The 11,674-nt window shown below is 41.7% G+C and overlaps 1 protein-coding gene and 1 non-coding gene across 2 annotated transcripts in view; both read left to right on the top strand.

Annotated features, from left to right (window-relative positions):
* Nucleotides 1-53: 53 nt before the first annotated feature.
* ELF1 (E74 like ETS transcription factor 1) overlaps nucleotides 54-11,674 on the top strand; it is a 125,596-nt gene continuing 113,975 nt past the window's right edge. The window contains exon 1 of the mRNA XM_058437809.1: nucleotides 54-590. The gene's annotated coding sequence lies outside the window, so the exon portion shown is untranslated. The remainder of the gene's footprint in view (nucleotides 591-11,674) is intronic.
* On the top strand, nucleotides 622-693 carry TRNAE-UUC (transfer RNA glutamic acid (anticodon UUC)). Its single transcript has one exon. It is a non-coding gene; the product is annotated as a tRNA-Glu (tRNA).

The following is an 11,674-nucleotide window of genomic DNA, read 5'->3' as shown; positions in this document are numbered from 1 at the left end:
CCTGGCTCCAAAGAGGTGGGGTCGGTATAAACGGGTTGAGGTCACCGGGAAAGGGTAAAAGCGCGACGGGACCTGAGCTGAAGGACGGGATCTCAAGCTTCAAGTCCCTGCGCCATCCCGCCGTCTCTGTGTCCTCCCCTGGGGCCCAGAACCTCCATCCTCCTTCTAGGCTCGCTGGCTCGAGGCCAAGGAGCTCGCGCGCCGCCTCCGCCCTGAACGCAAACAGCTGTTCCCAGAGACGTCGCCGCTCTCAACTTTGCCAACTAGTCCGCCCGCACTTTGACCAGCGGAGCAACCAGGACCTGTGGGTCGGGGTCCTCTGGCGGAGTTAAAAAAAAAAAAAAGAGGTGAAATTGCGGAACCGGGGCAGCGAGTCGCTAGGCTTGGCCTCAAACTTTGCTGTTGCAGCAGAGCGGCCCCGCCCCGCCCCTCCTCTCCCCTACGACATCCGCGCGCTCGGAGGCGGCTTGTTCCCTAGCTCGGGAGCGCGTGGGCAGCAGCAGCAGCGGTGGCGGTGGCAGCTCCAGTAGCACAGAGGCGGCAGTGGTGAGAGGCGCGGCAAAGGGAGCAGAGGCGCTTATGCTTGTCAGGTGGGTCACGGCAGTTTTTCATAGCAGCACTTCCCATATGGTCTAGCGGTTAGGATTCCTGGTTTTCACCCAGGCGGCCCGGGTTCGACTCCCGGTATGGGAACGCTGCCTTTTTCTTTTTTTCCAACTATCGGTTTGGAGGGCTGACTTTTCAAATCTTGTGTTCTGGCTCCTTTCTTGTCCCCCTGTCTGGGTGAGTTTGTAGAAAATGAGCATTGCTGTAGTTAGTGGCGCCAGGAGCTGCGCTGCGGCTTTTGGAGCCTCGAGTGCCGCGCCTTGCCTGCTGGAGAAGCGAATGCGCTCCGGATCCTTCTCCCTCCCGCCTTCGGCTCGCGGGGCTGGTGGGCCCCGAGGGAGTTTCACTTTCCCCCGGGCTGTTCCCCCGCCCCTCCGGCCCGTAGTTTTCCAGACGCCCAGGAGGTGATGATTAACTCTGGCCTTGCGTTATCTCCTCCCAGCGCCCCGCTCAGGCCCACACCCTCTTCGGCCGCTCTTGAGAGTCTTCCGATGCTGGACGGGCTGACCCCCTGCCCTGGGCGCCCCGGAGCCCGCGCCCGGGCCGGTAGTGGTTCTCTGGCCACAGGGTATTTAGGAGGCCCCACGGAACACAGTGTGCCTTCCGCGCCCTCCCCGGGGGGCGCGCTTTCCCGGCCGCGCAACCGCCCGGCGCCCTTTTCCGCCGCGTGTGCGCTCGCGTCTCCACCCGCGGCGCCTGAGCAAGCGCGAGGCCGGCCCGCGAGGTCTTCCCAACTTGACATTAGGGGCGCTGGTCGCAGTCACGGAAAGTACCCACAAAAAAAGGCCTTTGGGAACGAGAATCTTTTTTCTTTCCCTTTAAAAACACACACCACGAGCTATGGAGAAGAAAAATACCACTCTGATGAGATGGCTTTAAATAAGTAAATCGACTTTCCAAAGGGTCTAACATTTTGAGCGCCGTTGATTTAAAAAAATTGATTAAAACAACAACAAAACATTCTGGGGTGGAGGTGGGGCTTGGGAAAGAGAAAATTGGCTGGAGACTGGGGAGGGGACGTTAAAACAAAGTTTCACTGTATTTTTAAATATAGAAGCCCTGTGTTTATTACAAAGAAGGGGCAGCTGTGTCAGCAGCATGTGAGCTGTAAATGAAACAAAAGCGTTATCTTAAATGCAAACTGAAATTAGAAAATAGGGTCGACTATAATGTTTATTAGGCCTCTGGGAACAAACGAAGAAGGAAAAAGTGACTCTTGTAGATGGGTTTCTGGTCAGTGCCATTACTGAGAGCAGATGATTTGGTTGTTAGTATGTATTTCCAGGCTATTTTGTAGCTTTAACTGCATAGTAAATTTGTTAATGTGATCTGCGTGATTAAGGATTAATTAGGCTTACCTTGTTAAACAAGAAAAAGCCTTAAGTATTTTAAATCATCTTCATTAATTCAAATATTTGTGTGTTTGCTACACACGAAGCACCACCAGATGCTTTTGAAGTTACTGATGTTTGTATTTATGTTAGCTAGTGGATAGAATACTGAATGGAATAATATTTTGGTCTCTGATTAGCTGTGTGATGAGACTTTTAACCTTCTCTGTTCTCTGGCTTTAGAGCCATACATTTTTGATAACACGTATCACTCACAAATTTTAAATAGAGTTACAAAAATTGTTGAGCGATTCTTGAATAGATAATGAAAGTGGAAGCTTCATTTAAATAAGTAATAGTGTGTCATTATTAAGAAGCAGTTACTAAAGAATTACAGTAGTTGAAAATTTGGAAAGAAAGAAAGATAACTCGCATAACTCTGCGTTAATTGTCCCCAGAGAGGGCTTAACTTTTGACTTTTGTTGTTGTTGTTGTTGTTGTTGTTGTTGTTGTTGTTGAGACGGAGTCTCGCTCTGAAACCCAGGCTGGAGTGCATTGGCGCGATCTCAGCTCACTGCAACCTCCGCCTCCCGGATTCAAGCTATTCTCGTGCCTCAGCCTCCCAAGTAGCTGGGACTATAGGCACCCGCCACCACGCGTGGCCAATTTTTGTATTTTGAGTAGAGACAGTGTTTCACCATGTTGGCCAGGCTGGTCTTGAACCCCTGACCTCAGGTGATCCACCCACCTCGGCCTCCTAAAGTGCTAGGATTATAGGCGTGAGCCACCATGCCAGGCCTTGACCTTGTATTTTGTAATGAGTTTACAACATTGTACCAAATGGTGCTAAAATGGATGTTATTTTCAACTGTGCACTGAGTAATTTCAAATAGTTGTACTATATACCTGGGGGTGAACACAAAGGAAGTAGTTGCATCATCTCTGTATAAAATATAGATTTATCTTTCGTGTAGTTGTGCATTACGTAGAATATGGTAAGGCAACATCTGAGTTGTAGAAGTGCTACTGGAGTAACAGAGAGGAGGAATTGGTTCTGCTCAAAGGAGAGGACTGGAGAAGAGACCTAGAGGGGAGAGTGGACCTTGAAGAACTGATTGGATTTGTCCTGGTGGGGAATGTGAATCATAAAGCTGAGGTAGGGGGAACAAGTATGAGGCTGGCAAGTAGTCGGTTTGGCAGGAGCACAGAGTGCCTGCAGGGAGGGCCATGGGAGATCAAGCTGGGAATGTAGAAAGGAATTTTAACTTGAGAAATTTTGACTAGGTAACAGGTTCTTTTATCAAGGAGTGACATTTTATGTCACAAAAATTTTTAAACCATTTCTGTCTCTTGGAAAACCCAAAGATAGCAGTGGCATGTGAAAAATTCTTGTTTTAAAATATTCAAACAATAAAGAAACATGTAGAATGTTTTGTGTCCGTAGATTTTATGTTTAGGAGTTGAATATTAATTTGTAACTAATAGAATGGAGAAAAGCAATCAGTTAATTAGAATTCACTTTATAGGAATGAAATCTAGGCTTAAAGTGTGAGAATGATCTGTCTTGCTTTGTTGAAAGTGACCTTGGTATTCGAAGACAGAGCTGCTCATTACTGTCAGTAAGACATATATCTTAAATTGATTAAGGCTAGGTAATCAATTGGTGAGGATTCATTCTTACACTTGTGCCATTGGCAGGCATATTTTAGGTGCTCTCTCTTGGGCCATAAATTAGTGACACTGAGTGCTGTGGATTTACCCAAATAATCTCTTTAGTATTTGCTACTGTTAGGTGTAATTAGAAGATACATGAAAGAGACAGGGTGTGGTGGCTCATGCCTATAATCCTAGCACTTTGGGAGGCTGAGGCAGGTGGATCAACATGGCAAAATCCCATCTCTACCAAAAATACAAAAAATTAGCCAGGCGTGGTGGCACCCGCTGCACCTGTATCAGCTATTCAGGAGGCCAAGGTGGGAGGATCGCGTGAGCCCTGGAGGCAGAGATTGCAGTAAGCCAGGATCTCAGGATCGTGTCACTGCACTCCAGCCTTGGAGACAGAGGGAGACTCCACCTCAGGGGAAAAAAAAAAAAAAAGAAAGTGAGAGAGCCTGGACAACATAACAAGAGCCTTTCTCTACAAAAATAAAATTTAAAAAAAATTAGCCAGGTGTGATGCCACATGCCTGTAGTCCTAGCTACTTGCAAGCCTAAGGTGGGAGGATCCATTGAGCCCAGGAGTTCAAGGCTGCAGTGAGCTGTGATGGCACCACTACACTCCATGTGACAGAGCAAGACCCTAAGACCTTGTCTCTTAAAAAAAAAAAAAAAAAGATGTGAAAGTTCAGTAAATGTTTGCAGAGATGAACGCTGGTATTTAAAAAAGTAGAAGGGATTTTAAAGCAATTACTGCATTTCAGCTAAAATCCAAAGACCTTATCATGGTCTCCTAGGTCCAACATTATCTAGACCTTACCCTCCTAACCTCAGGTCCTACCTTATCTACCACTTCATTGTATCTTGGCTACGTAGGCTTCCTTTTTGCCATGCCAAACTTATCCTTGTCTCGGAGTTTTGTTACTTGCCTTTTTCCTTTCCCTGGAATATTCCCTCTGTAGCTCTGCACATCTTAGGTCAACATTACCTTCTCAGAGAGATCTTTTCTGACCACTTTAGCTTGAGACTTCCTCTTCCTTGGTTACTTTCTGATTACTTTATGACATTTTTTTTCATTTTCTTAGTATCTGAAATTAACCTGTTTATTTCTTTCTGTTTATTTCTTGTCTAATTCTGTCAATATAAGTTCTCTGAAGGCAAGGATATAATGAGATCGTTCTTGTTCTGTATGTAGTAAAGATTCAAACAATAGTAAAGAAGTTGGAACCCTCATACAGTGCTGCTGGAAATGTATAATGGTGCAGTTGCTTTGGAAAACAGTTTGGCAGTTCCTCTAAATGTTAAAACAGTTACCATATGATCCAGTATTTCCACTCCTAGGTATGTACCCAGTAGAAATGAAAACATGCCCACACCAAACCTTGTACACAAATGTTTATAGCAGCATTATTCATAAGCAAAAAGTAGAAACAACCTGAATGTCCCTCAACTGATGAGTGAATAGGTAAAATGTAGTGTATCCACACAGTGGAATATTTGGGAATAAAAAGGGATGAGGTACTCAATCACAAGAACATTACACTAAAGAGCCACGCATGAAAGACCACATTTTTATTCCATTTATATGAAATATCCAAAAATAGGCAAATCTATAGAGAAAGAGGGTAGATTAGTGGTTGCCTTGGATCAGAGGGGATAGGGAGGTTTGGGGTGAGGTGACTGCTAATGTGGATAGTAAATTTAGGGTGATTGAAAATCCTAAAATAGATTACAGTGATAGTTCTATAACTCTATAAATGCACTAAATAATGTCGAATTGTACACTTTAAGTAGATAAACTTCATGATATGTAAGTTTTATCTCGATCAAACTCTTAAAAAGGATTGAAGCAATAAAAAGCATATAGAATATTTTGTCTCTTGATTTTACATTTATCATTTGGATATTATCTGTTTAAAAATAATAGCAGCCTGGGCAACATGGTGAAACTTCATCTCTACCAAAGGAAAAAAAAAAACAAAAATTAGCTGGTGTGGTGGTGCATGCCTGTAGTCCCAGCTTCTCAGGAGGCTGAGGTGGTAGGATTGCTTGAACCTGGGGGGTTGAGGCTGCAGTGAGCTGTGATCGCACCACTGAACTCCAGCCTGGACAACAGGGTGAGACCCTCTCTCTAGAAAATAAAAATTAAAATAATAATGGAATAATTTAATGGGGAAAGTTCAGCTCCTAGTTAGTTCCACAAATGTGGCAAGTGCTCATTAAATAACTGATGGAGGAGGTTAGGTAAGTATACAGATAATTATGATACAATACATAGTTTGATAAATGCTCAGAGGGGACTAAGCCAGGGGTCATAAGTGTTTGATAGTGTTCAAAATCCATATCTGAGTTTGTGTGAGGGGAATGAGGAAAGGCCTCTTGCAGGAGGCAGCATTCGAGATAAGCTTTGAAGGCTGGTTAGGCTTTTGCTGGTAAAGACAGGGACGGGGACAAGGCATTGAAAGGAAGGAAGCAAGCAGGAGCAGAGGCACGCCAACAGTTACTAGCACATTTTAATGGAGCTGAGGGTGCAGGTAGGATAGGAATGGGAAATAAGGCTGCGAAAATAGATTAGGGTCTGTAGTGGACAATGTGTTTTTACTATCCTCCTGATGCCTAGTGTTACTCCAATGGCTCATACTTAGGAAGAACGATACCTCTTACCTGCAGAGAGCTGGAAGTGTCTGGGGACGTATCCTCCTCTTGCTCACAGAATGTACTGTCAGGAGTGTAACTTTGAAGCAGGGGCTTTGACTTGTTTCCCTCTGTATCATCAGACTTGAAGCAGGGCTTGGCACCTGGTAAACATTCAGAAAACGAATGAATGAAAATCAAGAAGTGGCAAGGTCTATTTAAAGCAAAGCAAAGCAAAGTTTAGTTTACGAAGCCCCTTGACGAGATTTTTTGGAAGCCCCTTGGATTTGGAGCTAAGGAGTTTAGTTAGGAAAAGAGATTTCTGGTAATACGAGGAATGTTTTAATGAAACGAATTTGGTAGTAACGTGCAAGTTGAACTGGAGGATAGAAGGATTATGTCTGTGCTCTCCATCTCCATTGTCCCTTTCCTGTTCTCACTCCATTAGGCCTTGACAAGGGTCAAGGACTTCCCGCAGTCCATTAATAATCTCCTAACATCTCTCCTTGCTTCTACTCTCTCCCTAAATAGGTTGGTGGCAGCAGAATAGAAAGGATCAGATACAAGAGATAACACTGAAGGAAAAATCTACGACTTCAGAAAGGAAATATTTCTAAAAGAAATAGAGAAGTTATGAAGCACAGATTTTATTGCAGGGGACTGGCAGTTTTTACTCTTAGGGTTGGCCAGCTAGTAAATTTATTGCATACCTGCATATGTCTGTGGCTTTCGAACTGTGAAATTGTGCGTTGACTCCATGAACAAGTTAATACTGTGAGACTGCCACCCTGTGGACAAAATATCAGAACTAAAACCATCAAGAATTAAAGTTTCATTCATTTGTGATTTACTGTTTTAGAGCTGGCTTTGGTTCTTCCACGTTGGTGCATGCAGTGATGCTCATTAAATAGAAGGCTTGAAATTAATTTTTCTCTGAACATTTTCTGAGGCTTTTAAATAAAGGGAATCAAAAATGGAACCAGTAGTTTTAAAAAGCTGCAATGATTCAAGAATGCTTTTTAGATGGTACTTCTTTGCTCCAGAAATTTCATATGAAAGTGTTGGTTTTTTAAAATATTGTGGCATGTAGGCCTGTTGTGAAATGGTCTTTTATCCCTTTTGTTGTACTGATTTTTTTCATCCCATTTTATAAGACATATGGTATTATCCTTGAGAGTTATATTTCTTGAGAAATATATCAAACATCCCCCCACACCCTTTTTTGGCTAAGTGAAAGTGGCCTTCTTGCCTCGTTTTTTTGTGGCTTTGGTTTCAGTTGTTAAAAGTTCTCTATGTTTTGGATGGATTGCCTTAATTGTATTTATACAAATGAGTTTGGTTTATATTATGCTACTTATTTAGAAGGACACTCTGCTCACAAATTATACTAGTTTTGTAGTTTCATAAACTAACTTGAATCAAAATAAAATGGTGATTGTGAAATACTTATTTGCTCACTGCAACTCAGGAAATGTTTCAGTTTTGGACTCGTGACCAAATAAAACTTTCCCAAGAGATGAGCTGTTTACAGCCAATAATGTTATAAATGTCTTACCCACTTGAATTCCCAGAGGTGTCAGAAGGGGTGGGGTAGCCATTTAGGGCTTGAAATTAGTGTCACCAGTAAAGCAGAAGTGGGCTGAAGCAGCCATCTGAGGTCAGCAATTGTGCCTTATTTAAGAAGGTGATATCCACGCTGAGGAGAATGGATGAATCATTGACCCCCTTGCCACTGATACTTCACCATAGGGACCTGGTACTTTACTGTAAGGACCTTATGTTTTGGTAATGTACTAATGGTCAACTATAATGTTAATGATCTTAATTTTTTTTTTTTTTTTTTGAGATGGAGTCTCAGTCTGTCATCCAGGCTGGAGTACAGTAGCATGATCTCGGCTCACTGCAAGCTCTGCCTCCCAGGTTCAAGCAATTCTCATGCCTCAGCCTCATAAGTAGCTGGGATTCCAGGCGTGCACCACCATTCCTGGCTGATTTTTGTATTTTTAGTAGAGATGGAATTTCACTGTGTTGGCCAGGCTGGTCTGGAACTCTTGACCTCAAGTGATCTTCCTGCCTCAGCCTCCCAAAGTGCTGAGATTACAGGCGTGAGCCACCTTGCCTGGCGATTTTAATTATTTAAATATTTCTCTGAGTCAGTTCTGAAAAATGCAGTGTGACAAATGCAATAAACTTTAAGTGTTTGGTTTTATTTAACTTTTTCAAAGTAAATATATGGAGTTGTGGGTAACTTTTCAAAATTATTTTTTGCTAACACATATATCTTATATTCTACAAACAGTACCGTGTAATTGTAAGTGAAGTAGACTATGATGAAAATGCACGTTTATGTAGGTCTACAAGGTAAATTGCCATATAATGTAGATTATTTAGATTAGGTTAGTATTATTTAGATACAGTTTAAGAAAAGTAACTTTCTTAAATTTATTTTTAAGTATTTACTCATTTATTTATTTATTGAGACAGGGAGTCTGTCTGTCTCCCAGGCTGGAGTGCTGTGTCATGATCATGGCTCACTGCAACCTCTAAATGCTGGGTTCAGGTGATCCTCCCGCCTTGGTCTTCTAAAGTGCTGGGATTACAGGCGTGAGCGACTGTGCCCGGCCAAGGAAAGTAACTTTCAAAATACTTGGTGATCTATTTACTCTTCACCTAGGTATTGAATGAAGAGTCAGTAAACTTAAAGACATATTTGTTTTCTAGCCTTCTTTAATGGTTTTGCTATGATACCCTTTTTAAAATTGTAAATGACAATGAACTTACATAAATAAATTTTTAGTTTAACATTTAACCAACACTTAAGAACCTTTATCACACAATATCTTTCTACATTTTTACGCTATAATGGTTACTATTTCAGGATTAATGGAAGTGTTCACTCCTGAGTTCATTTCACAAATGTAAATACCAAAACATTTTGTTCTTTGAAAAGTAATTCTGGCCAGGTGCGGTGTCTCACGCCTATAATCCCAGCACTTGGGGAGGCTGAGGTGGGCAGATCACTTGAAGTCAGGAGTTCGAGACCAGCCTGGCTAACATGATGAAACCTCGTCTCTACTAAAAATACAAAAATTAACTGGGCATGGTGGTGCACACCTGTAATCTCAGCTACTTGGAGGGTGTATCAGGAGAATCAGTTGAACCTGGGAAGTGGAGGTTGCAGTGAGTTGATATCATGCCGTTGCACTCTAGCCTGGGCGACAGACTGAGACTCTCTCCCAAAAAAAAAAAAAAAAAAAAAAAAAAAGAAAAGTAATTCTGATACAGATGACTTGAACTTTGAAAAAGCAATAACTGTTCTATAAATTTTGTGTGTATGCAAACTTTAAAACATCTTTTAATTTTGAATGCACGCTAATCACTATTGAATACATACCTTTGATTTAAAACATTTTTGTGCTTTATTTTAAATTTGTGGGAAGGTGCCTAGCCTAGTGACTTTTTGATCCAGAGAGTCATTCTAGATTGTCGTAAATCTTTATTTGCAGTTTAATCTTAAAGTTTTTTGAATTTAGAGTCCAGAGACCAAGATACATTTCTGATTTAGAATGTGTTGATACATTGCTCTATATGAAGCTTTTTTATCCGTTTTCAGGTGTGTGTGTGTGTGTGTGTGTTTTTTTCATTTTCAGTTTTAATCAAACGTTTAATTCAACTTTTCAAGGTTGTAATGGGATTCATTTTACCTCAGCTGTTCAAACATCTGTGTTAATCATCTATACCCTCTAATGCCAAGGTGCACAGAGCTGAAATAGAAAGGAAGGGTACAGCCACAGGCAAAGAGAATGGGATAAGGTGTCTCAGCGCATGAATCGGGGGCAGTAGTGAAGGAGGAGTATCCTGAAGGGAGACAAAACATAAGCTTAAGGAATTCGGAGCTCCAAGCAGGCAGGTGGCATCAGAGAATTTCAGATATGAGTGGGAATGCCTTTCATTTGTTTTTGTTTTTTTTCCTTCGTTTTTATGCCATTTCACATGAACTACAATATTACTGTTCCTTAAAATGCTACTTTTAAAAACTTTTTTCTTTTGCGTTGCCATTACCTTCTAGAAGGTTGTTTATGGAACATATTTTTAGATGGCTTTTTGCCACAAATTTGTAGGAAATGAAGGCACATAAAGTTTATATGAAAGCAGTCACAACCTGATACTCATTAGGATGGGTCCAATTAAAACAAAACAGAATGTAACAGGTATTGGCAAGGATGTGAAGAAATTGAAACTCTTGTACCAAGAATTCCTGTGTTGGTGGGCATGTAAAATGGTCTGGCCACAATGGAAAACAGGATGGCACTTTCTAAAAAATCTGAGAGGCCGGGCATGGTGGCTCATGCCTGTAATCCCAGCACTTTGGGAGGCTTAGGCAAGTGGATCACGAGGTCAGGAGTTCGAGACCAGCCTGGCCAATATGGTGAAATCCTGTCTCTACTAAAAATTCAACAATTAGCTGGGCCTGGTGGCAGGTGCCTGTAGTCCCAGCTACTCGGGAGGCTGAAGCAGAAGAATTGCTTGAACCTGGGAGGTTGCAGTGAGCAGAGACTGTGCCACTGCACTCCAGACTGGGCGACAGAGCGAGACTCCATCTCAAAAAAAAATTTTTTTTTGAAAGAGAATTATCATAATCCAGCAATTCTGCTTCTTGATATATACTCAAAATAATTGAGAGCAAGGTCTCAGAGATATTTGTATGCCCTTGTTCTTAGAAGCGTTACAATAATAAATATTTATTATGTTACCAAAAGGTGGAAGCAACCCAAAGATCAATCAGTGGATGAATGGTTAAATAAAGTGTGGCGTGTACATACAGTGAAATGTCATTCAGCCTTAAAAAGGAAGGAAATTCTGACACATGCTACATAACCTTGAGGACATTATGCTAAGTGAAATAAGCCAGTCACAAAGAAGATATACTGCATGATTCACCTTATATGAGGTACCTAGAATAGTCTCATAGAGACTTAAGTAGAATGGTGGTTGCCAGGAACTGGGGGTAAGGGAGAATGGGGGGTTATTGTTTAATGGATATAGACTTTCAGCTTTGAAAGATGAAAAGAGTTTTGTTGCACCACAATGTGAATGTACTAAAGGTATTCTACTGTATACTTAAAAAGGATTAAGATGATACATTTTGTTCTACTTTACCCCAATTAAATAATTTTAAAAAGCAAATTTCAGTTTGTATTTGGATCCTGTATGCACATTATTTATGAATGTAAAAAGCATCTGTAATGATGAAGTTTCTTATTTCACCAATATGTGAGTGTTAGATGCTGGGATAAAACAATGATAAAAGCTGACAAGATCTTCATGAAGCATACAGTTTACTGGGAGAGACAGACATCAAACAAGTAAAAAGTGTGCTTAAGTGTACATGCATGGCAGGGAGACCCCTAACATAGTGTGGGGAAGGGCTGGATTGAGAAGGCTTC

Source organism: Hylobates moloch, unplaced genomic scaffold (genome assembly GCF_009828535.3).
Source record: "Hylobates moloch isolate HMO894 unplaced genomic scaffold, HMol_V3 SCAFFOLD_4, whole genome shotgun sequence".
NCBI classification, from domain to species: domain Eukaryota; kingdom Metazoa; phylum Chordata; class Mammalia; order Primates; family Hylobatidae; genus Hylobates; species Hylobates moloch.
This window is presented reverse-complemented; position numbering and strand designations above follow the sequence as displayed.